The sequence below is a fragment of the Marmota flaviventris genome, chromosome 7, assembly GCF_047511675.1.
Source record: "Marmota flaviventris isolate mMarFla1 chromosome 7, mMarFla1.hap1, whole genome shotgun sequence".
In the NCBI taxonomy this organism is placed as follows: Eukaryota; Metazoa; Chordata; class Mammalia; order Rodentia; family Sciuridae; genus Marmota; species Marmota flaviventris.
Window position 1 is genome coordinate 107,554,394 of NC_092504.1, and position 25,032 is coordinate 107,579,425.

The 25,032-nt window shown below is 40.6% G+C and overlaps 1 protein-coding gene and 1 pseudogene across 1 annotated transcript in view; both read left to right on the plus strand.

The window, feature by feature from the left end:
• Positions 1–648: 648 nt before the first annotated feature.
• Positions 649–25,032, plus strand: part of LOC114085489 (broad substrate specificity ATP-binding cassette transporter ABCG2-like) — a 109,614-nt gene continuing 85,230 nt past the window's right edge. Inside the window, exon 1 of the mRNA XM_027926640.3 lies at positions 649–1,043. The gene's annotated coding sequence lies outside the window, so the exon portion shown is untranslated. The remainder of the gene's footprint in view (positions 1,044–25,032) is intronic.
• Positions 21,868–23,760, plus strand: LOC114085454 (zinc finger protein 134-like; annotated as a pseudogene).

The window sequence follows — 25,032 nt, forward strand, 5'->3', positions numbered from 1 at the left end:
AAAGATTTATTAACCATATTAAACATTTTTTTCCTTTGCTTTTGACCCCGTGTATAGCTATGATGCCAGGTTAGAATTATAGCAGCTTTAAGTTGTATAAAATGATATTTTGCTTTCTGTAATATGGTTATAAAATATAGCCTGTTTATTCTCTAAATATTAAAAAAATTCCTCTTTCCTATTTCTTACCTTCTTTTCTGGCCTATAATTTAATTTAGGATAGGTTAGAATTCTTCTCTTATCACAGTTCTGTTGTATTTCTGATTTAGGAAAGGACAGCATGTTCTAAGTGCAGCTTCTCTTTCCTGTTTAGTCTTTGGTGGGCCTTTGCAGTGAAACCTAACTCTGTTTGTGCTTTGGTTTCATTTGCTTCCCTTTTCGAATCAGTGTCATCTTCCTGCTTGTATTTTTTTTTTCCTTCTAGAGGGCAGGGCCTAGGGAAGGAGACCCCCCACTTACTTTACAGATAGCAAAAAATCGGAAGCTTACAGAACAATACCATTGCTAGGATTGTTTTTGATCCTTCCATTTCCAAAATAAAGTTGCCGTTAGTGCTGGAGATGCTGTCGTCAGGATTCATTCCACAAAGAGCAAGATATAAAAATATCTCTCTGACAAGGATTTCCTCCTTTTCCCATCCTCTTGGCATGAACACCAGGAGAGGATCCCAGGCTGATTGGAGGCGTCATGCTGTCGTCAGTTTGAATCCCAGTGGTGGAGAAAGAAATGTGAATTACAACCAGCTAATGGTGGAGAAAAAGAGACTCAGGGAGATGCAAAAGCTCTTTGTGTTTTCTAGATGTTTCCTGAAGGCTGGCTTGTTTGGAAAGACTCATCACTCTGGGAGCAGCTGCATGGTTCACGCTGGAGCTGAGAAGTTTCATCTCAGATTCTTCCTCTTGCCCTGAGAACTAGCAGGAAGGGTCACTCCTGGATGGACATTTGTCTGAGTAGCAGGTTTGGATCCTAGTTAATTAAGTCTCTCAGTCACCGTTGTCCCTGTGCTGAGGTTGGACTGCTTTCCCTCCGACATCTCAATTGGGGTGAGTTTTCTATATTTGTTATTTTATTGTATTTCATTGCTGGGGATCAAACTCAGGGTCTTACATGTGCTATACAAGTGCTCAGCGCTATTTTAGTTTGTTTGTCTTCATGCTAAGTAGAAAATCTTAATTCTTTTTTGATTTCTGCCTTAACAAATGTGTTACTTAAATGAGTACTTCTTATATTTTAACATACGTATGAATCACCTGGAGATTTATTAAACAAACAAAAAAACAATAACAACAAAACAAGGTCGGGGTTGCAGCTCCGCGGTAGATTTCTTGTTTAACATGTGCAAGCGCCTCCATCTGATCCCCAGCACTATAAACAAACAAAAACAAAAACACCAAAAATCCAGCCTGGAGTGGGCCTGAGATTCCCACAGCCTTTCAGATGACCTCCATTCGGTGGCCTATGTTGATGTTTCGATTTCTAGAAGGTGTTGAAAGATGTGGGTGGAATGCAGGAATCTGGCTGAAAACATGATGTATGTCGAGCACTTGAGAAGAAATCAGAAAACATTCCTGCCTTGGTTGTACCTGCCTGGATGGACTGTCTCGAAGTTTTGAAGTTTCAATTCCTAGATGTAGTAAGACAGGTCACTTTAAATGAGAGATGATGTAGAGCTTTTCCTTAGATTATATGGACTACTTTAGGCAAAGTCAGAAATCTCTTTGTAATTTTAGGATTACCTGTCCGTATCACGCTTCATCTGGTGTGGCTGCTGATCACTTTGTACATTTTGGTTTCTATTAAAAATAACGCATGTGCAGGGTGGCTCGGGAGGCTGAAGCAGAAGGATCATGAGTTCAAAGCCAGCCTCAGCAATTTAGCCTGGCCCTAAGCAACTCAGACCCTGTTTCAAAATAAAATACAAAAAAGAAAAAGAGCTGGGGATGTGGCTCACTGACATTTGCAAGAACATGGGTAGAACTAAGGACCATCATGTTAAGTGATATAAGTCAAACTCAGACGATTAAGGCTCCTATGTGTTCTCTCACATGTGGAAGCTAGAAAGGTAAAAGGAAGACAAAGGTGGGGGTGGATCTAAGAATTAAAGGGAGATCAGTAGAGGAAAGGTGGGAGGCCAGGTGGGAAGGGAGAAATGTTGGGGGAGTGATTTTGGCCAAATTATATTGTTGGATTGTGTAACAACAAGTCCCATCAATATGTACACATATAATGCACCAATTAAAAGTGTGGAAAAAAATAATGCATGCTGGAAAAATAACTGGTTTCTTCCCCCTATTATTTGGAATTGTAAGGCATATGAATCTATTATATTTATAAAAATCAATTTGAGTAAAGGTAAAACGAATCTGTTCTGTCTGAGGCCCAAGAACACTGTTTTCTTTTTTTTTTTTTTTAAATCTGAGTAATTCCCTGTCCTGAACAATATATGTACTTATCTGAAAGTTGCCTTTAACACAAGGCAAGAGAGGAAAAATGGATAGGTAGGATGTGTACCTGTTCTGTCTCTAGTTGAGGAAGAATATAGAAATGGTAACAAAAAGGGGAAAGAAAGGAGAATAGTGGTTGGGAGTCCACAGGAGACGGAGCTGCATAAAATGAATAAAAGAAAACTTAGCCTGAAATAGAATCTTTGACATTCCATTCTAGAGCAGTAGTTTGTGTCTTCCTTACTTGGAGAAATGTACTGGGGATGGTAGGTAAGTTTGTTTCTCCCGTGAACTTGCTGAAGCCATTTGTCACTCTGTTCTGGAATCAAAGGTCAAAAGTATGAACAGGTCTGGTGAGGCCTAATATGACTGTACTGAACCATTTCAAAAAGATAGGAGTCTCAGCTTTTGAACTAAGCTTCTAATAACATTCCCCTCTTTCATGGGGTATAACCACAGGAGTTACTAAAAACCGAGGGGCTGGGATGCAACCCAGTGGTAGAATATGTGCTTAGTATATGTAAGGCTCTGGGTGCCATCCCCAGCACCAAAATAACAATAATAATAAAAGTCTAAAGAACCTGATAACACAAGTATCGACCAAGCAGAACTCAAGATGGCTGTAAGTAATTAATTCAATAGCCCATGGCTGATAGGTGTTAAGCAGGTACCTAAAAGCCTCAGTGACCCTAGGTTTAAACTTTTTGAGGCATTGTAAAGCTACAGGTGATTTGAAACTTACACTCAGGTTTCTACGGCCATCTGCCCAACACTCTGGCCGCAATCTCCCAGGTCAGGCCACTTCCTTTTCAGCCCATCTCTTTATTCCAGCTACCTCCTCAACCCACACTACAAAAAAGAGAGTTCTCCTGAGTCAGAAATCATGGTAGTCTGCTTTCGATCACTGTGACCTGAGAAAATCAACTTAGAGGAAGAAAAATTTGTTTCACAGGTTCAGAGGTGTCAGTGTATGGTCACTCAGCTCGGTTGATTCTGGCTGGTGGTGAGGCAGAACATCATGGCATGTGTGGGCCAGGAAGCAGACAGAGAGGTAGAAGCCAGGGTCCCAGCCCCCAGTGACCTACTTCTTCCATGTAGGCCCCACCTCCTAAAGTTTCTATCGCTTCCCAGCACGGTCACCAGCTAAGGACCAAACTTTCAACACCAGAGCTTTGGGAGGGCATTCCAAATCCAAACTGTAACAAGGTATTTGTTCTTTTGAAAAGAGTTGAAACAGAAAATGAAACTTGATCACCACACTATCCCACCTGCCATAGAAAATACTGTCACCGGTCACCATTTCCCACTTGAGTTTTCACAACCATCCAGGAGTGTGGGTCAAGGAGGTGTTATTTTAACATTTGAATAAAGAAATGGAGGCTCCTCTTAACGAATTTGCCAAAAGGTACACAGCTGGTCAGTGGGTGTGCTGGGATTTAAACATAGGCCTATTTGCTCTAACTTTACATGTTTACTGTATTTTTCTTTCTTTCGCGTCTTTTCAAGATCTGTGATGACCTATATTGTTCTGGACTAAGGTTTGTTTTATTTACATTGTGGTTTAAGACCTATACATTAAAAAGAATCCTAATTCTACTTCTTTTGTTAAAATTATTTATATTTAGCTTTTAGTTTTAGAGCAGTGCTTCTCAAACTTTATCATGCTTAAAACTCACCTGGGAACCTGGCTAAAATTCAGGTCTTAAAAATTCTGATTCAGTAGGTCAGGCCTGAGGTCTGAGAATTTACATTTCTCATAAGCCCCCTGCTGATCTTGATGCTACAATCCAGAGGCCATGCTTCTGGAAGACAGGCACAACTCCACTCAATATCATATGGGACCACATTTATGGACTAGTGTGGGGGCTTAGTGTGTTTAATAACACAGATGATAGAGGCAGAAATCCTGGGTTTCAATATTGATACCATCACATGTGAGATCCTGGGGAAGTGAACCCTTCTATGCCTCAGTTTTGTCATTTGTAAGTTGAGAACAGCACATATTACCTACTTCATAAAGTATTTGTGAGGATTAAGTGATTTAACAGTTCTGGTCACAAAGCATCTCTATGTGAGTTTGTTGATGTTATGACTAAGTTTTTCTCAAGTCATAATTGTACTTTAGAAATACCAACAAGAAATCACACAGATGTCAAATACTCTTTGGTGGAGGTATGGAGGTATTAACCCACGTTTAATCTTGTTCTTGTTTGTGTGAGTAGGTGTCCTGGTCTGTCAGGTCTCACTTCTCATGAATGGGAGGGTCAGAAAATGATGCTGAGAAGTTGGCTAGGGTCTGATCGTGCAAGGTCTTACATATCATCCTAGAAGCTTAAACTTGACACTGACAGTGATGAAATAGTCATAGATACAGTAAGTTGGGCCGTTCAATCAGAATGCATTCTAGAAATGTCTCTTGCTGCAATGTGGAGGCTAGTTTGGAAGAAGGTGAAGCTGGTGACAGAAAACTGGGCTGTTGAAATAATCCTAGACAGAAATAATAAAGACCTGAAGTGAGGCGTTAAGGCAAAGGATTGAGCAGGAATCTCAGGGTTCAGGTGATGGAAGGAGAATATGCCATGACTCAAAAAAGAAATATGATACTGTATTTAAAATTTTATTCTTTTCAGTTCTGGGGATTGAACCACAGAATACACACACACACACACACACACACACACACACACACACACACACTTAGAAAGTGATCTAGAGCTACCACTGAGCTACATTCTCACCTCAAAACTTCTTAGTGTATTTTCCACATTGAAGACTTATGAGACCTAAGACTGAGCCTACTTGCTATGTAGTCCCAGCCCGCAGCTCCTTTTAGTTTTTTTTTTTTTTTAAGAAATAGATAGGGACTGGCTTGGGCTGAGGTCGTGGCTCAGCGGTTAAGCACTCGCCTAGCATATGCGCGGCCAGCATTCAATCCTCAGCACCACGTAAAAATAAATAAATAAAATAAAGATATTGTGTTCAACTACAACTAAAAAATAAATAATTAAAAAAAAAGAAATAGGAATTGGTTTTATTTATTTATTTACTCATTTTTTTTGGTACCGGGGATTGAACCCAGGGGCACTTAATCACTGAGCTATATCCCAGTCCTTTTTTATTTTATTTTGAGACAGTGTCTCACTAAGTTGCTTAGGGCCTTGCCAAGTTGCTGAGATTGGTCTTGAACTTGTGATTCTCATGCTTCATCCTCCCGAGCCACTGGGATTATAGTCATGCACCATTGCTCCTAGCTCCTTGTAGGTCCTTGATAGATATTTGGTGAGTGACAGGTGAAGCAGAATGAATCCAGTGCTCCTGTGGTCCACCACGGTCTGTGTGATCTGGTCCCTGCCTCTCTCCAACCTTGTCGCCTTCCACTCTCCTCCTTGTTCTTGTTGCACTAGCCTTCTTTCAAGCCTTTGAGAATGCCAAACTGTGACTTCTAATCCAGAGCTTGGCAATATACTGTCTGGGGGGCCAAACCTGTCCAGCCAGGTGTTTGTATGATTAGTTTTATTAGAGCAGAGCAAAGCCCATTTGTTCATGCACTGTCTACTGTGCACTGGTGCTGCAGTAGCAGGCCAGAGTCACGGGGACAGACCCTGCCCTGTGCCTGTGAATCTCAATGTAATTACATTTGATCCTTTACAGAAAACGTGTGCCATCCTTTGAAACTGCTGTGACATCTGATTTAAAACCCTACCTTAAACAGTGATAGTAAGGAAGACAGTGTGGTATGGACATACAGACACCCAGGCCAGTGGAATAGAGCCCTAAAATAAATTCCACATGTGTATTCAAAAGATTTTTCAATAAAGGTGTGAAGAACATTCATTGGGGGAAAGGATGGTATTTTCAATAAATGGTGCTAGAAAACCTGGATACCACATGCAGAAAAATGAAGTTTATTCTTACCTTATATCACATACTGAAATTGTCCAAGGCCCAAGTATATGAACTAACTATAAAATTATTTTTTTATTAACTTTTTAATTTATATATGACAGTGGAATGCATTACAATTCTTATTACACATATAGAGCACAATTTTTCATATCTCTGGTTGTATACAAAGTATATTTACACAAATTTGTATCTTCATACATGTACTTTGGATAATAATGTCCATTCCATTCCACCATCCCCATACCACCTCCTTTCCCCTCTGCCCTATCTAGAGTTCATGTCTTCCTCCCATGCTCCCCCTCCCTACCCCACTGTGAATCAGGCGCCTTATATCAGAGAAAACATTCAGCATTTGTTTTTTTGGGATTGGCTAACTTCACTTAGAATTATCTAATCTAACTCCATCCATTTACCTGCAAATGCCATGATTTTATTCTCTTTTATTGCTGAATAATATTCCATTGTGTATATATGCCACATTTTTTAAATCTATTCATCTATTGAAGGGTATCTAGGTTGGTTCCACAGTTTAGCTATTGTGAATTGTGTTGCTATAAACATTGATGTAGCTGTGTCCCCATAGTATGCTGTTTTAAGTCCATTTGGTATAGACCAAAGAGAGGGATAGCTTGGTCAGATGGTGGTTCCATTCCCAATTTTCCAAGAAATCTCCATACTGCTTTCCATATTGGCCGCACCAACTTGCAGTCCCACCAGCAATGTATGAGTGTACCATTATCCCCACATCTTTGCCAACATTTATTGTTGTTTGTATGCATAATAGCTGCCATTCCAACTGGAGTGAGATGAAATCTTAGAGTGGTTTTTATTTGCTTTTCTGTAATTGCTAGTGATGATGAACATTTTTTCATATATTTGTTGATTGATTGTATATCATCTTCTGAGAAGTGTCTGTTCAGGTCCTTGGCCCATTTATTGATTGGGTTATTTGTTTTTTTGGTGTTTAGTTTTTTGTGTTCTTTATATACCCTAGAGATTAGTGCTCTATCTGATGTGTGAGGGGTAAAGATTTGCTCCCAATATGTAGGCTCTCTATTCACCTCACAGATTGTTTCTTTTGCTGAGAAGAAATTTTTTAGTTTGAATCAATCCTATTTATTGATTCTTGATTTTAATTCTTGTGCCACAGGAGTCTTATTAAGGAAGTTGGGGCCTAATCCCACATGGTGGAGATTAGGGCCTATTTTTTCTTCTGTTAGACACAGGGTCTCTGGTTTTATTCCTAGGTCCTTGATTCATCTTGAGTTGGGTTTTGTGCATGGTGAGAGATAGGGGTTTAATTTCATTTTGTTGCATATGGATTTCCAGCTTTCCCAGCACTATTTGTTGAAGAGGCTATCTTTTCTCCAATATATGTTTTTGGCACCTTTGTCTAATACAAGATAATTGTAATTAAGACCTTAGAATGTGGAAAGATCTACCTTGCTCTTGGATAGGCAGAATTAATATTATCAAAATGACCATACTACCAAAAGCACTATACAGATTTAATGAAACTGCAATCAAAATCCCAATGACATTCCTCATAGAAATAGAAAAAAACAATCATGGAAAAATTCATTCATCTGGAAAAATAAGAGACGCAGAATAGCTAAAGCAATCCTTAGCAGGAAGAGTGAACAGGTGGCATCACTATACCAGACCTTAAACTATACTACAGAGCAAAAGTAACAAAAACAGTATGGTATTGGCACCAAAACAGACTGGTAGACCAATGGTACAGAATAGAGGACACAGAGACTAACCCACCAAATTACAATGATCTTATATTAGTGTAAAACTATTAAAGTAAAACAGAAAGGAAAGGATTCATGACTTTGAACTTAGCAATGAGTTCTTGGCTATGACACCAAAGCACAGGGAACAAATACCAAACCAAAGCAAAACAAAATGAAACCTAGGTAAATTGCACCTAACTAAAATTAAAATCTTTTGTGCATCAAAAGTTACTTTCAAGCCTTTGAAAATACTTTCAAGAAAGTTTAAAAAGGTACTGAAATTATAGCTCAGCGGTAGAGCACTTGCCTCGCACATGTGAGGCACTGGGTTCGATCCTCAGCACCACATAAAAATAAATAAAATAAAGAAAGATATTGTGTCCATCTTTTCTAAACTTTATATATGACAGCGGAATACATTACAATTCTTATTACACATATAGAACACAATTTTTCATATCTCTGGTTGTATACAAAGTATATTCACACCAATTTGTGTCCTCATACATGTACTTTGGGTAATAATGATCATCACATTCCACCATCATTTTATTCTATCCATCTTAAAAAAAAAGAGAGAGTTAAAAGATAATCCACAGACTGGGAAAAACTATTTGCAAATCAAATATTTGATAAGTGGCTAATATCCAGAATATATAAATAATTACAGTTCAATAATTTAAAAAATCCACTTAAAATGGGCAAAGGACTTGAATAGACAAATAAGATAAACAAATGGCAATAAGTTGACAAAAAGATGTTCAACATCACTAGGCATCAGGGAAATGCAAATCAAAACCACAATGAGATACCACTTCATACCCATTAAAACGACCCTTATTTTAAGAGAAGAAAACACACACACACACAAATGGAAAATATCATGTGTTTGTTAGGATGTGGAGAAATTAGAACATTTGTGCATTGCTGGTGGAAATGTAAAATGGTGCAGCTGCCATGGGAAAACACCATGGCAGGTCCTCAAAAAATTTAAACACAGATGGGGCTGGGATTGTGGCTCAGCGGTAGAGCGCTCGCCTAGCATGGATGGGACCCTGTTAGATCCTCAGCACCACATAAAAATAAAAGCATTGGGCTGGGGATGTGGCTCAAGTGGTAGCAAGCTTTCCTGGCATGTGCAGGGTGCTGGGTTCAATCCTCAACACCACATAAAAATAAAATAAAGATATTGTGTCCACCTAAAACTAAAAAATAAATATTAAAAAAAAAATAAAGGCATTGTGTTGTGTCCATCTTAAAAAAATTTAAACACAGAATTACCATATGATCCAGCAACTCCACTTTTGAGTATATACTTTAAAAGAATAAAGAAAAAAATAAAGGAAAACAGAACTTGGATGGATAGTTGTATACCCATCTTCATAGCAGCAATATTATTTACAACAACCCAAAGTGGAAGCAAGCCAGTATCTGTCAACAGACAGATGGGTAAGCAAAATGTGGTCTACACATAAAATGAAATAATATTTAGCCTTTAAAAGAAAGGAAATTCTGACATGTTATAATATGGATGAACCTTTAAGATATGAATAAGTTAATAAGCTAGTCACAAAATGGACAAGTACTGTATGGTTCCATTTGTATCTGGTACCTGGAATAATCACTTTCATTGAGACAGAAAGCAGAATGGTTGTCACTGGACAGAGGGAGGAGTAAGAAATTGTTGTTTAATGGGCCTGGAGTTTCGGTTTGGAAAAATGAAAGCAATTCGGAAGATGGATGGTGGTGATGGTTGCTCATCAAAGTGAATGTACTTAAAAAAAAAAAAGTACCATAAAACAGTACACTTAATGATGGCCAGAATGATCAATTTTATGTTACCAGTCTTTTACCACAACAGAAATAACTATCCTCGGGCATTAGCATCAACTGACTCCTACTCATTCATCAGTTTCCTGTATAAATAGTGTCTCCTCAGGGAAGCCCTCATATTACTCTATAATTCTATTATTTACACATCAGTGCATTTTTATCATGCTTTTTTCCATTAGAATATAAACTCCTTGCAGGGAAGATGGTGTAGCTCAGTGGTAGAGCACTGAGTGAGGCCAGCTTGTGTGAGGCCCTGGGTTAGATCCCCAGCACAATAAAAGAAAAAAAAATCTATATCCTAACACTTAGCTCTTTTTTTTTTTTTAATTTGTTCTTATTGGTTATACAGGACAGTAGAATGTATTTTGAGATATTATACATATATGGAGTTTAACTTCCCATTCTTCTGGTTGAAACAGTTCTCAAGAGCTTGTTTAGAGGTTCTAGCAGGGGCCACAGAGACTCCCTATTTTTGATAGAGAAGAAAGGTCCTCCCCTATTGGGGAAGGTCAGTCTTAGACCAGGCTGGCACCTGGAACTGTGAGGGAGGAAGGGAACACCCACCTAGCCAGCTAGATAAGCCGAATCAACCCTGAGGTGACATATGTCGCAGCCAGATTGCCCTCATAGCCCCAAAACTTAGTTCTTGGCACACAGTAGATGTGCAATAAGTAATTGTGGAATGAATGAAAGCAATTTGCTAAGGGCTCCCCCTGGAGGTTATATTAGTAAGTGTACATCCTGGGAATTTTACTGTACAATAGTCAGAAGGGAAAGTCAAACTGCAAATTTAACTTTAATAATATGAACTGTACTAGTGAAGGGAGAAGGGATGAAGAAAAATGTATCAAAAATATGTTTGCAAAATATTTTCTTCACCAACTTTCCACATCGGCTCCCTTTTCAGGCTCCCAGTTCCCAGGACCTCAGCAATCCATTTCTTTCCTCTCCAGGCTTCACCTGTTCATGCAGTACTGTCTGGGACTGCTTCGGTGCTTTCATGCTGGAGTAGAGTGGTCAAGACAGAGACTGCCTGGATTACAGGTTGGATAGTTACTATCTGATCTTTTTTTTTTTTAAATATGCTTAGATGACTTTATTTACATCTCAGTGTGGATGTTACAAATAATAATAGTCTGTTTGAGAAAAATCATAGTAATGTTATTAAAGAAGTTACATGTCTGTTAAGAGATCAGGCAGCCAAGGAGAAATTGTCATTTTAAGTCAAAGGAGAAGGGTTTCGCTAATTGTATTATATGGAAAGGAAATTTCAAGTTTAATTATTGATTTTTTTTGGTTTAAATAAGTAACCAAACTGAAGTAGCCTTGTGATTTAGAAACGGTTGATACCCCATCTCTGCAAAGAAAGAATACAAGCCAGAGAAAATCCTAAAGAGGTATTATGAGTATTTTAAATATGTTTAAAAGTTTTGGTAAAAAATGTCCTCTTCCTTACCCAGAGTAGACAAATTCATAGAGACAGAAAATGGTTACCAGGGCAGAGGGGAATAAAAAGTTACAGCTTTGTAAGTGTGGAGTTTCATTTTCGCAAGATGGAAAGTGTTCTAGAGATTAGAAGGTGGTAAGACAATGTGAATGTCCTTAACACTACAGAACTGTGCACTTAAAATGGTTAAATGGTAAATTTCATGTTACATGTCTTACCATAAAATTTTTTTAAAAATTCTTCTTTCATATCAGCTTTCTGATGTGTCACAGTATCTGTGGGTGTCATTATAACATGGATAGTTTGAGCACCTTGGGTGAAAGAATCACCATAACCCCAGCTGATGGTTCTTTAAGGTGGCAAACCCATAGTTTCTTTGTAGATTTCCTTGCTTTCCACATCTTAAAGAAGTTGTAGGTGTGCACACGTGTCAGCCAGCATCACTGATGTCTGGAATGGTCTCTGATCCCAGGCACTGAATGATTTCTTAGACCACAGTGATCAGTTCCGGAACCAAGGCAGGCTTCTCCTAGTGTGGAATGGACGACCGGTTGAGGAGAGGATCATATGGAGAAATTGCTGTTCTCACCAAGGTCCAGATGAGGGTAGAGTTTGAGAATCATGAGGATCACGCAGAGGATCAGGAAAATGATGACAAGTGATGGAATGTCAGGTCCTCATCAGGCTCTCCAGCTCCAGTGCATCCTCGTTTCGGCTGGCTACTATCTGATCTTTAACAGAGAAGTTTGCCCACCAGCTTACGATATAGGCAAATAGACTAGAGATTATGTTTACTCTTCTCCAATAACTTTCAGATGTTCATTCAAGTCCATCAACAAATATTTACTGATATCCAGGTGCAGTGGCGCATGCCTGTAATCCCAGTGGCTTGAGAGGCTGAGGCAGGAGGATCTCGAATTCAAAGCCAGCCTCAGCAAAAGCCAAGTGAACAAAAGCAACTCCGTGAGACCGTGTCTCTAAATAAAATACAAAGTAGGGCTGGGGATGTAACTTAATGGTGTAGTGCCCTGAGTTCAATCCCTGTACTGAAAAAAAAAAATTATTGAGCTCTGCTGTGACTCAGGCACTGTCTCAGGCACTGAGCATACAAGAGGGAGTAAAATAGGAATTCTTGCTCTTATGAAGCTCACCTTCTAGATAAGCATCTCTATGAATTTCTAGATAAGAAAAAAGAAGCAAATAAATAATATAGGATGTTAGTGGGTGAGAAGGGTTATAGAGAAAAACCTAGTAAGGTAAGGCAAAGGGAAGGTTTTTCAGATTTTTTTTTTTTTTTTTTTTTTTTTTTTTGCAGGGGGAGTGCCCAGGATTGAACTCAGGCACTTGACCACTTTGGTTTCTATCTGGCAGAACTAGATATTTTTCTACCCATTACATATCATTCCCAAGGATGCCATAATCAATTAGCTCTTGCCACAGAACACAGCAGGTCAAAGCAGACAGAGTACCTCTTGATTCTGGCTTATAGAGGTAGTTGTACCACATGGTGTACGACAGTGAAGTACTGCCAACTGTCCCTGAGCATGCTGTGATTCTCACTGAGATAATGGCACACATTTCCACTGCAGTTTCACCCAGGATGCCCTCTGACCTAGGGAGCTCTTCAGGGATGCAGTTGCCTGGCTCACTAATGCACTTCCCAATATCCCGATGAAAAGACCTTCCCAGAGGATCAAGTTAGTAGATGGCTGGTTAGGTGGAACATAACAGACCCTATCCCATTCCCTGAACTTTGTAGTCCTTTGTCTGCGTTGTTGGTGTTATGTCTACACCTCAGAATCTGCACACTTAGCTCCTCCCAGTCCTCTGCTGATGGAAGCTGGCAAAGCCACGCAATTCTCTTAGGGGCAGGAGGACTTCTCCCTCCTGGAGAAGGCCTGAGAGACTCTCTTGGGGTCTATTTATGTACTGCTGCCTAATGAATTCTCTAAATCCAAGAGGCTTCAAGCAGCCTCTTGTATTATTATGTCTCATCATTCCCATTGGAGTAGGTTTGAGAATGAGGGAGAGATTGGACCCGTGGAGCAGAGAATTCTTTTGAGGAATTTTGTTGTAAAAGAGAGCACATCAACAGAGCAGTAGTTGGAAAGGGGTTTAGGATAGAAATAAAAGAGAAATGTTGAAAATGAAATAAATAATGGCATGTATATGCTGTGGCAAATGATCTTAGGAGAAACTGCCATCAATGAGTAAAGAAAGAAATTGGGATTTAATAATAAGAAAAGAGATTGCTTAGGTTTTAGACAGGAACATGGACAGCTACTCTAGGTTAGAGTAATTGGGGAGAAGGTGGAGTATGCTGCTAGGGGGTCTGTGTGGAGACAGGGATTTGGAAGTTCCCTTTTGCTTGCTTCACTTTTCTCAGTAAAGCAAGAAATAATCTGAGAACAACTATGCATGAGAGAGAAGAAAATGTGGCAGTGTCAAAATAGGAAATTAGAAGAGTGAGTGGGCTGCAGGATTACGGTATGGGTTGCTAGGCACCCTGGAAGGTTATGGTATTGAAATTCTTGATTATGAACTTAAAATCAGATGAATTGTTATTTCTTTGTATTTATTCACCCACATTTAGCTCCAAGAGTGTAGGCAAAGAATGGGGGAGACACAAATCTAACTAGTTTGTTTTTTGCCAAGGTAGTGACAAATTAAAGGAGAGCAAAAGGTGCTGACGGTATTTGTAAGAGGATGATTATAAAGCATCATTGTGGAATTTAGCAGGCACAGAAGCCAAAGAAAACAGTGGGTAGGGTGTAGTGAAACTTTGGCGTAATTAATGGACTATGGGTCCTTGTGGGGGTCAAAGGCTTGCTGGAGTTGGGTTTCAGCGGGATCTAGGTGAGAAGTTGGAATATGGCGTGCAAAGAGTGAGATGTGTAAACTGGGATTGGCAATGACAGTCTCTGGCAGGAATTTGGGAGTGCATAGCTCAGGGAGAGAACGAGATATCTGGCAGAAAGATGTCCAAGGAAATCAAGGCCAGAGGGCTGGGAAGAGCATCTGGGTGTACACTGAATCACCAAGATTTAAGTCAGAAATAGTGAAAGTATACCAGGAGCTAAAATTACTGATAAAAGGGGGTCTTCTTGTAGTGACCATGAGAGGTGATTGGTGATAAAGTTTCATGACATGATAACATGAAATTCAAAGATGAGATCTTTGTGAAGTTAGTAGATTATCCACTTTGGGATGTGCACATTTTGTGGTGGTCCCTCTTCTCAGAAGAAGAAATATCAGCAAGTGAAATGTCACAAAGTAGAGAGAGCATCAAAGATTGTTTCCATAAAGACTTTAAATGCTTTAACCACAAGAGGGCACCAGAGTCCAGCAAAGAATTATTATTATTATTATTATTTAATCTAAAATTGGGATAATAGTGGAATGCATTACAATCATAATTATCCATTCACAGCACAATTTTTCATAACTCTGTATATATAGTATGTTCACGCCAAATTATGCCATTATACATGAGCTCTCTTATTTATTTTTGCATTACAATTCTTAATATACCTTTATACCACAATTTATCATATCTCTGTTTGTATGTAAGGTATGTTGACACCAAATTCACATCTTCATATATGTATTTTGTATAATGATGAGGCTCTTCCTCCACCATCCATGCTATTTGATTTCTAGAGGTGAAAAGTGATCCACTCTGACTTCAGCCATTTTCCTCCAAGCCAGTGAGGCCCATTCTCCAAGTTTTCATGCTGATCCTTTTGATGTTCAGGCCTGAACAGGGGATGACAACAGCTATGTCATGATTGCCCTCTGGCTACCTGGCCAAGTAATCATAGGATGCCATCTATTGGAAAGCTTATCCTGATTTTAATGATGTTAAAATTGGGGGTGGGGGTGCATTTTAGAATCAATTAAATACAGTAGAAGATTTTTGTTAAGACACAGGTCAATATCTTGCTTCTGTCTGCCCCAGGAAGCATGAAAACTTCCAAACTATGCAAAGTGTAAGTAAGTATGATAGTGAACCAATGAAAACCAAGGTAGAGAAGAGAGAGTCAGAGAATACTCAAAGGAAAAGGATCCTGTGCTCCACATGTTCATATTGCTGACCCTGTGAAGCCTTCACCCATCATCTCTGCCTAAGGGAAGGAGAGCAGGAGGAACATGGCTTTCAGTTCTGCTGCTTCCTAGCTCTTTCTCCTAGGAAAGTATACTAAACCTCTGTGATCATCAGCTTCCCCACCTGTAAAATGGGAAGAGTAGTGTTTACTTTCTCAGTCATTGTGAGCATTAAATAGAATTCTACCTCAACAGATTTCTTTTTCTCTTCCTATGAATAGTAACTTTGTGTGTATCACTCAAGAGGCAGATATTCTGCTTAGTAACTTTGTGTACATCTCTCTCTCCTCTTTTTGGCTTTATAAATTCCCTGAGAACAAGAACTGCCCCAACCTGCAGATGTATCACTGTAATGCTTTGTATACTGCAAATTCTAAAATACACTTGTTGAATCAAAGAGTTAAACATAGTTATATTAAGTGTAATATAATTATGTAATATAGGGTACCAAAATAATTTTTATGTATGAACAGTTATGTCTTGAGGTAGGCACTGAGTTGAAACTGGAATTCAGATTTACTTGATGCATTTGATGTGCTCACGGGACAGAAGATGACATAGTATTTGGGCATCAGCACAACTTCCTAGATAAGGTTGAACTCTAAGAAGACAGACCTCCAAGCAATAATGATCTGGTTTCAAGAGTGACCTGTGGGGGTCTTAGAGTGTGATACTGTAGAAATATAACTGGATTGGCATAACCATTATGGAAAATAGTATGGAGGTTCCTCAAAAAGTAAAAATAGAACTATCTGATGATCCAATGATTCCACATCTGCTATATCCACAAAACAAATGAAATTGGAATCTTTTTTCTTTTTTTTTAAGTACTGAGGATTGAACCCAGGGTTGCTTAACAAGAGAGTCATACCCTCAGTCCTCTTTTATATTTTATTTGGAGACAGGGTCTCATAAAGTTACTTAGGGTTTCACTAAGTTGCTGAGGCTGGCTTTGAACTCACAATCCTTCAGCCTCAGCCTCTGGACACACTGGGATTCCAGGCATGTGCCATCACATGGCTGAAATCAGAATCTTTTTTTTTTTTTTTTTAAATACCTTTATTTGTTTTTACTTGGTGCTGAGGATTGAACTCAGGGCCTCGCACGTGCTAGGTTGAGTGTTCTACCTCTGAACCACAACCCTAATCCCGAAATCAGAATCTTTAAGAGATATATGTACTTCCGTGTCCATTGGGACCTTATTCATAACAGTGAAGATATGGAAATAACCTAAGTGCACATTAACAGATGAATTGATAAAGAAATACGGTATATAGAGATAATGGAATATTATTCAGCATTAAAAAAGGAATGCAATCCTGCCGTTTGTTACATGGATGAACCTGGAGGACATTATGCTAAGTGAAATAAGCCAGACGCCAAAAACAAATACGGCGGGATCTCACTGATGGGTGGAAACTACACAGTTAAATTCACAAAGTAGACAGTAGAATGGTGGATACCAGGGACTGGGGGCGGGGAGGATGAAATGGGGTACAAAGTTTCAATTACACAAAAGTAAGTTTGGGCGATCTAAGGTACAGCAATGTGATTGAGTTAGGGATTTGGAATAAAGAGACAAATACATTGAGTCTGAAAGGAAATGCCCACGAGCCATTGAGATGCAGAAAGCACAGTTGTAAATCTCTCCGGCTGTGCCCTTGTAAAATGAGGGAAAAGCGCAAGCAAAGGAAAAACTGGCACAAAACTGTGCAGCACCACCCTGCCTCCACCTCCAGGCCAGCTTCTAGTGTCACCACTGTTTACCTTGCTTCCCCGAATGCTGAAGTGTAACACCAGAGAAGCACACAGGACATCAGAAAAGACTTCTCCCAGGAGGAAGAAGGTGGAATCCGTGGAAGGGGGAGGTCTTCCCTCTTTTATAGCTAAGGTCTTCTTTCAGCTCTCCCACATTCCTGTCCTGTGTTTTCTTACAGGTAGGAAGGCCCAAAGGGTGGGGGATAGGTGGGTTGAAGGAGTCATCTGGGCAGAAAGGGCCTGGGGCTGCTTTTGATTAGCATTTCCCTGTTTGCTGGGAGCTGCTTCCTTAACATTTCCTTAGGATGGGCTCTGGGCCTTGGGGACCTTAACATTTCACTTTCCCCAAGTGCTGCTCTGGTTTCCTGGACTCCATTCTCATTAATGGCCTCCATTTTATTTATCTTACTGGATATTAAACCCGATTTACCTAACTACACTAACTACTTATCTGTAAATCTGGCTTCACTAGCACCAGCCCTCTGTAAATATGAACACCCCACACCCATGGGTTGCTGTCTCTCCCTCTGGAGATAAAGGTTCATTCTCTGTTGAATGCCTACTGCGTGTCTCTTTTGAGACAGAACACATTGTTCCTTGAATGTTTATCTACTAAATAAGCCTCCGTCTATGCCTTTGACGGGCAGGTGCTGAAATTCTTTTCTGTATGCCAAGAACCCTGAGGGTCCTGAATCAAGTTCCCCCTTCTCTCTGGGAACTCCTCAGACTCTTCTTCAGAGACATTTCTTCTCCCATGACATGACTATAGTTCACAGTACTGTATTGTACACTTGAATTTTCTAATAGATCTTAAGTGTTTTTACAACAACAACAAAGAAGATGTTAAATATGAAAAGTAATGAATATATCTATATTCATTAGTTTGATTACTGTGATTAGCTCACAATACAATTTATAAATACACCAAATCATTAATTTTGACACTTAGATACATGAAGTCTTTATTTGTCAACTACACTATAATAAAGCTGAAAAAAAAAAAAACCCATACATTTAATCTTTGCCCTCAGATCTCGACACAGTGTCCAAAACTCTTGTGACTTCCTGAGTGATAGGGGTTATAGGAACATCTTTTGTTATTCTTTCTTTCTTCTTCTTTTTCTTCTTCTCCTTCTCTTTCTTATTCTTCCCCCCCCCCCCCCCCCCCCGCCCCACCCCAACACAGGGAATTGAACCCTGGGGCACTCTGCCACTGAGCCACATCTCCATTCCATTTATTTATTTGAGACAGAGTCTCAAGAAGTTACCTAGTCTGGCCTTGAACTTGGCACCGCCTGCCTCAGCCTCCAGACTTACTGGGATTACAGGTGCATGCCACCACGCCTGGTTTATCTTTTGTTATTCTTTACACCTTCCTTTCAACCACAACTTAATTTACGCTAATAAAGTGAGTCCTGGAGTGCCCCTAGATAGCTTCAGGGTGGGGACTGGTTGCCAGAGGAATTAATGAAGTGATTAGAGCGTGGGAAGTTTCAGCTTCCTCTGAGACTTCTGAGGAAATCTGATGGGCTGAGATGAGTTGACCACAAATGGACAGTATTTAGTAAATCATGTGTAAATAATGGAACTCTCACAAAACCCCTAATCAACACACTTCAGAAAGCTTCCAGGTTGGTGGACACAATGAAATGCTGGTGTAACAGAGGTCTACTTCAAGCTCTGAATTCGGTTCTTACAGTTCTGCCCCTGAGGCTTATGTTCCCTGTTTTCCTCCCTCTCTCAAATTAACAAGTGAATCACCATCCCCCTCCAGGGTACTCCTGAAATGTAGCCTTTGAAAAGCTTCTTTAAAAACCTCACGGGGCAGAATCACACCTTCTGGCATAGGAGTCTCTGGTGTTTCTCCTCTGCTTGTAAAGCAATAAAACTTCATTTTCCCTGTTTCTTAAAACTGAGTCCTCATTACTGAATTGGTATGAGGACAGGGACCAAGCTTTCGGTGACACTGGGCGGGTGATTGCCTGGAGAGGACAATATGCCCTTCCCCCACCTCTTGCCCGGTTATTGCTTCCATTTGGCTCTTCCTGAGCTGTATCTTTATAATTAACCAGTAATAGGAAGTGAGCAGTTTTTCTGCATTCTGTGAGCCATTCTGGCAAGGTATCTGAGGTGGGGAGTCACAGTGTGAAGTAGCTACTCAGCCATGAAGGGGTGAGTAGGGAAAAGACGTGAAGGGAGACTGAAAAACCACAGGGATCCTAACCCAACAGATAGGCACCTGGAAGATGGGGGTTTGGTATATTAAAATCTCCCCCAGGCTTAATTAAGAAAAGATACCTTTAGGACCCTGTCATCATTATTTCTTGTAACAAGGTCTCCAGAACTCTTCCTTTTCATGGAAACTATGTGAGGACCCCTAATCACCCTGACACCAAAACGTGTAGACCCTCACAAAGAAAGCTTGAGAGGGGTTATTCAAATGATAATAACTTGATTGAGAGGGCAGGAAATTTAGGCAAAACCAGGGGAATTGCATAACAAACCCATTTATAGGACAGGAAATAAAGACAAAAACAAGAGGATTTCGTTTCTTTAAAAACTCCTCTTCTGGGCTGCTGCGGATATAGCTCAGTTGGTAGAGTGCTTGCCTTGCATGCACAACCAAAAAAGAAAAAAAAAAAAAAAAAAACAACCCTATTCTATGAGTACCACACCATCTCTCTCTTAGAGGCTGTCCAAGCAGTTCCTATGCTGTCAGTCAAAATCAGAAGGTGGACTTGGGCAGGACTCTGGAAATTTCCCTGGGCCTCCCGATAAAACTAGAGGGCAGGAGGAGCATCCTATCCCTCTCCTTTCTGAGAGGACCCACTCTCCCTTGAGGGTATCCCTTTACCTTTTTCATATCACTTCTAATAAACTCTTGCCTATAACTTGAGCAATATGTCTGAAATCTTTCTTGCATGATTGCAAGAATGGGATTTGAAGGAAGGTCTCCATACTGCCTTAGTTTCCTGGAAGTCCCCAGCACTGTCACAATAGGAACCCTAGTTTATAGCTGGTTAGATGCAGGTGGCAATTGTGACTGGCATCTGAAGTGGGGGTAGTCTGGTGGGAGTAAGCCCTTTAACTTAACAGGTCTTCTGAGTTGAATTGTAGGACACCCAGTTGGTGTCCTGAGAATTGGAGAATTTGTTGTGCTGGGGGGTGGGAGGAAGGGAGTGCTGCATATTTAGTGTAAGAAGTGTTGGTAAATATGTAATGCCAGATTCGTGGAACCCCAATAGACCTCCAGGAACCAAATCCGATGCAATCACACAAGAATCTTTATTGCAAGCTCAATCCTGGACTCACAAACATTTCCGACGCAGCGGTCCCAGGGAGTGAATCCTGGTCCTTACTCAGTTCAGTGAGGATTTATAGGTTTTTTGGGGGATACTCTATGTGTCACAGCATCACACAGCAAATTATTTCACACTGCGGGAAAATCAAACAACAACTTTTAGCATTGATTAGTACATTCATTGGCGGGAACAAGTCGGGTAAGGGTAATTGGTTAGTTCAAGTGGTGGATACGTTTGAACTGATTGGTTTAAGCCTCGAGGGGTGTAGTGCTAAACTACATGGTTTCCTAACATGTTATCAATCTCAGGAAACTACTGGGAGAATCACCTGGCATTTCAGGTATTTTCCCTGTCTCATGCTGATTTTGTGGTTGCTAGGGGGTTGCTATGGATCTTCAGGGTCAGGCATTAGGCCCCCAGACATTCTTTGGTCTTTCCAAGAACTAGCATAACTGAGTCAGGGACACCTGGCTCCACAGATCTTCCTGTTATTTACAGACAAACAACTCAGCAGGGTGGGTATGAGCCTAGGAATCTCTGTTGGTTTTTCCAAGGACAAGGGTCATGCCCCCTCCCTTTGGACAGGCCTTGAGGTAGAAGTGGTTTTTCAAAAATGGAGTCACATCAGTTTCTCATTCCCCACTTTGTCTGGAAACTTGGGGACCAATCATGGTTCCCTAGTTGGGGTCTATTTGGGCAGGCCCTACATCTTGGTAGGATTCTCCTTCTGGGTCTAGGATTTGATAGTGGGTATGCAGAACCATCATCTGAACTGTTTACTCTGTCCTTGACGAAAGCCACTAGCTTGTTCAAGAGTGGTCCAACTAAGGTTGACATTAGGGTAACTTTAGAGTAAACAGTAACCCTCAGGGGACAGTTTTCAATTTCCCAGACTCACTCAAAATTGGCTTCCTAGATCCCACCTGACTTACCTATCTACACTAACTACCTGTCTAATTCTGGCTTCAAAAACAGTTCAGATGAGAGTCCTACTACTGTAGCCCCCACAGTGTTACAAACACAATGAGAATATAGACCTGTTCTGAAACCTAGGGGCATTCATTCAGACTTTGAAGCCCTGGAAAATAAGTGCCTCCTGCCAGGAAAAGTCAGTGTTTTCGAGAATGCCAGTTTCAGTTATGAAGAAGCACCTTTCGTGCTTTATGAGCATCAGACATTGAGGGAGCCACAGTGGAAAGTCCTTAGAAAATTTATGTCAGAATGTGATCCCATAAAATAGGTGAGAGTTTGAGCTCACGGAGATAAAGTTATGGATCAATTAAATTCAAAGAATCAGCACTGATCACCATGATCAAAGGGGATTTAGCCCAGGTATGCAAGGCTGGTTGAACATTCCAAAACCAATTGATGGCAGTGGACATCTCATAGGGGCCCACAGTGGAAACCGGCCTGCCGGTGCGCTCCACCCAGCGGGAAGCTGCCCTGTTGCTGGATGGCGAGCTGCGGGCCGGGAACCTCTGGGTTGTTGGTGCAAAGTGAAGGATGAAGAGGTGCCTTTGAAGCAGGTGATTTCTGTAGGAGTGTTGCGTACTCCGTACTTCTACAACAGGTCCATCCACCCAGGCAGCTCACCCTTGTGATATGTGGCCCCATCTTGAAAGATATTTTGCTCCTGGAGGAAACACACTGTGGACTTGAAACTCACACATGTGGAGCATATGGGAGACAGTTGTGGTTCACTGCAGACTTTAACTGGAACTTGAAACATTACAGTGTAAAGAAACCTTCACAAAGAGATGAAGGCAATACTTCATGAGGGAAGAATTGCAGAGTCGGTGAAGAACCTCACTTATTAGAACACCCCTTTACATGTGAGGTGGAGCAGGGGAACTTCCAGACTAGCTTGGGCCATTACCAACAAAAGATCAGCCATAATAAGAGCAAGACAGCCCAGAGAACTGCAAGCAGGGAGAGACTGCATATTGGACAAATGCATTATAAGTGCAGTGAATGGGGGAAAGCTTTCAGTCACAAAGATTCACTTGTCCAGCACCAGAGGATCCACACTGGAGAAAGGCCTTATGAGTGCAGAGAATGTGGAAATGTCTTTAGTCGAAAAGACAACCTTATTCAGCATAAAAGAATCCACCCAGGAGAAATGCCTTATAAGTGTTGTGAATGTGGAAAATACTTTAGCCATCACTCTAACCTAATTGTACACCAGAAAGTGCACAATGGAGCAAGGCCTCACAAGTGCAATGATTGTGGGAAAGTCTCCAGACACAAATCCACACTTTTTCAGCATGAAAGCATTCCTACAAGAGAAAATCCTTATGATTGCAGTGATTGTGGGAAATCCTTTGGCCACAAATACACTCTTATTAAACATCAGCAAATTCACACTGAGACAAAGCCTTTTGAGTGCACTGAATGTGGGAAATTCTTTAGTTGAAGCTCTGACTTAAATGCACACCAGAGGGATCACACAAAGGAAAGGTCTTTTGTGTGCAGTAAATGTGGGAAAGACTTCATCAGAACCTCCCACTTTGTTTGGCATCAGAAAGTACACACAGGAGAAAGGCCCAAGGAGTGCAGTTGAGTGTGGGAAGGCTACAGCTTAAGCTTCCACCTCATTTAGCACCAGAAAATACATGCTTCAGGGAGGCTTTAGCTGAGCTGTCCACACAGCAGGATTCATCAGTGAGATGTAAGGCCTCACATGAACATTCACACGGGGGGAGATACCTTGTGGGGCCAGGTATTCAGGAAGCTTTCCAAGGTTGTATTGCACTTCCTGACCTCCTCAAGTTTCTGTCAAAACCCATGGCTGAATTCATCTCAACTTTTCCAGCTTAGTTACCCAACATCTTCAGGGACAGCATGACTAGTACTCTCCAATGCCCAGGGTGAGCCCTGGGACATCTGAGTTCAGAGGGTCCTCATTCCCTTCTGTGTGACAGGGGTGGGTATGAATAGGACCCATCTCTGGTGGCTTACAGATGTTTTCTTTCTTCATGGACATTGTTGATCTATAAAAATTGATTTTTGTTTGAGACAGTGTCTTGATAGGTTGCCTAGGCTGGCCTTGAACTCATGGGCTCAAATGATTCTCAGGCCTCAGCCCTCAAGTAGCTGGGATTATAAGCACATGCCACTGTACTCAGCTTTTACTTGAAATTGTAGTGGATATTTTCAGTCTCCCAAGTCATCTAGCCTGGAAAAGTACTTGCTTCATATTGTTCTGGTTTGTAATAGTAAAGGCCTGATAATTTAAGCCACACACATACAAAAAAAAAAAAAAAAAAAAAAAAAGGAAAAGAAAAGAAAAGAAAGAAAAAGAAAACCGATTAATGTAATTCATTGCATCAAGACACCAAAGAAGAAAAATCACATAATCCTGTCAATAGATGCACTGAATTCATTTAAAATAACCCAACAGCTACTTCTGATAAATACTCTGAGTGAACCAGGAATAGAGGGGAAAGTCCTCATTTAGATAAAGAACAATCTACAAAAAAATCTATAGCTAACAGCGTATTTAACCTTGAGAAACGTGAAGCTTTCTGCTAAGGATACTGGGATGACGTGCTGTTTCCCTGGGTGTGAAGACTGAACACAGGAAACTCTGAGGCAAGCCTAGAAAGCAAGCTTTATTTAAAGCACACAAACAGACTTCCCTGCAGAGAAAGGTTCCAGAGCTGGTGTCCAAAGAAGTGGGAGAGTCCTGCCCCTATTATTTATTTTGGATTTTCTTTGTTATCTTGCCCTCTTCTCCCCTTATCTTACCCCTTTCCTCTCTCCATCTGAGTATGTGAGCAGCAGCCAGGGTGATCCAAAAAGCCAGGGGGAAGGGAGGGAAAGTGGTGGAGTGATCCAGGCAGTAAGGAAACAGCCCAGGAGACATTAATTAACAACTCCTGCAACTCCGTGCAGGGAGGAGCAATTCCTGGCATAGGGAAGGGGAAAGAGCATTTGATTTCCTTTCCTTTCCAACCAGCACCCCCTTTCCCTATCTGACCTAATTTTTTATTATCTATACTTACTGTTCTTTTGTCCTCCAGCTTCACTTGAAGACCAGGAGCAAAACAAAGGTGTCTCTCTTCTTTTTTCTCTTCTCTTTTTCTTAATGGTGGGGGGATCATGCATGCTAGACAATAGAGCTACCATTGTGCTATATTCCTAGGCCAGACATCCCTTCTTTTTATTTTTTTCTCCATGTTTTTAATGGTGCATTATAATTATACATAATGGTGAGATTCACTGTTAGGTATTTGTGCATGCATATAATATAATAATATAACTTTGGTCAATATCATTCCCCAGTATTTCCATGTTCTCTCCCTTCTCTCTCCCCCTAGAGCCTTTACTCTACTCTACTGGACAACCTTTGATTTTCATGAGCTTCTCTGTGACTTTCTTTTCCTTTTTCCTTCCTTAGCTCCCACATATGAAAGAAAGCATATGACTCTTGACTTTCTGAGTTTGGCTTATTTAATTGAACATAATGCTCTCAAGTGCCATCCATTTTTCTGCAAATG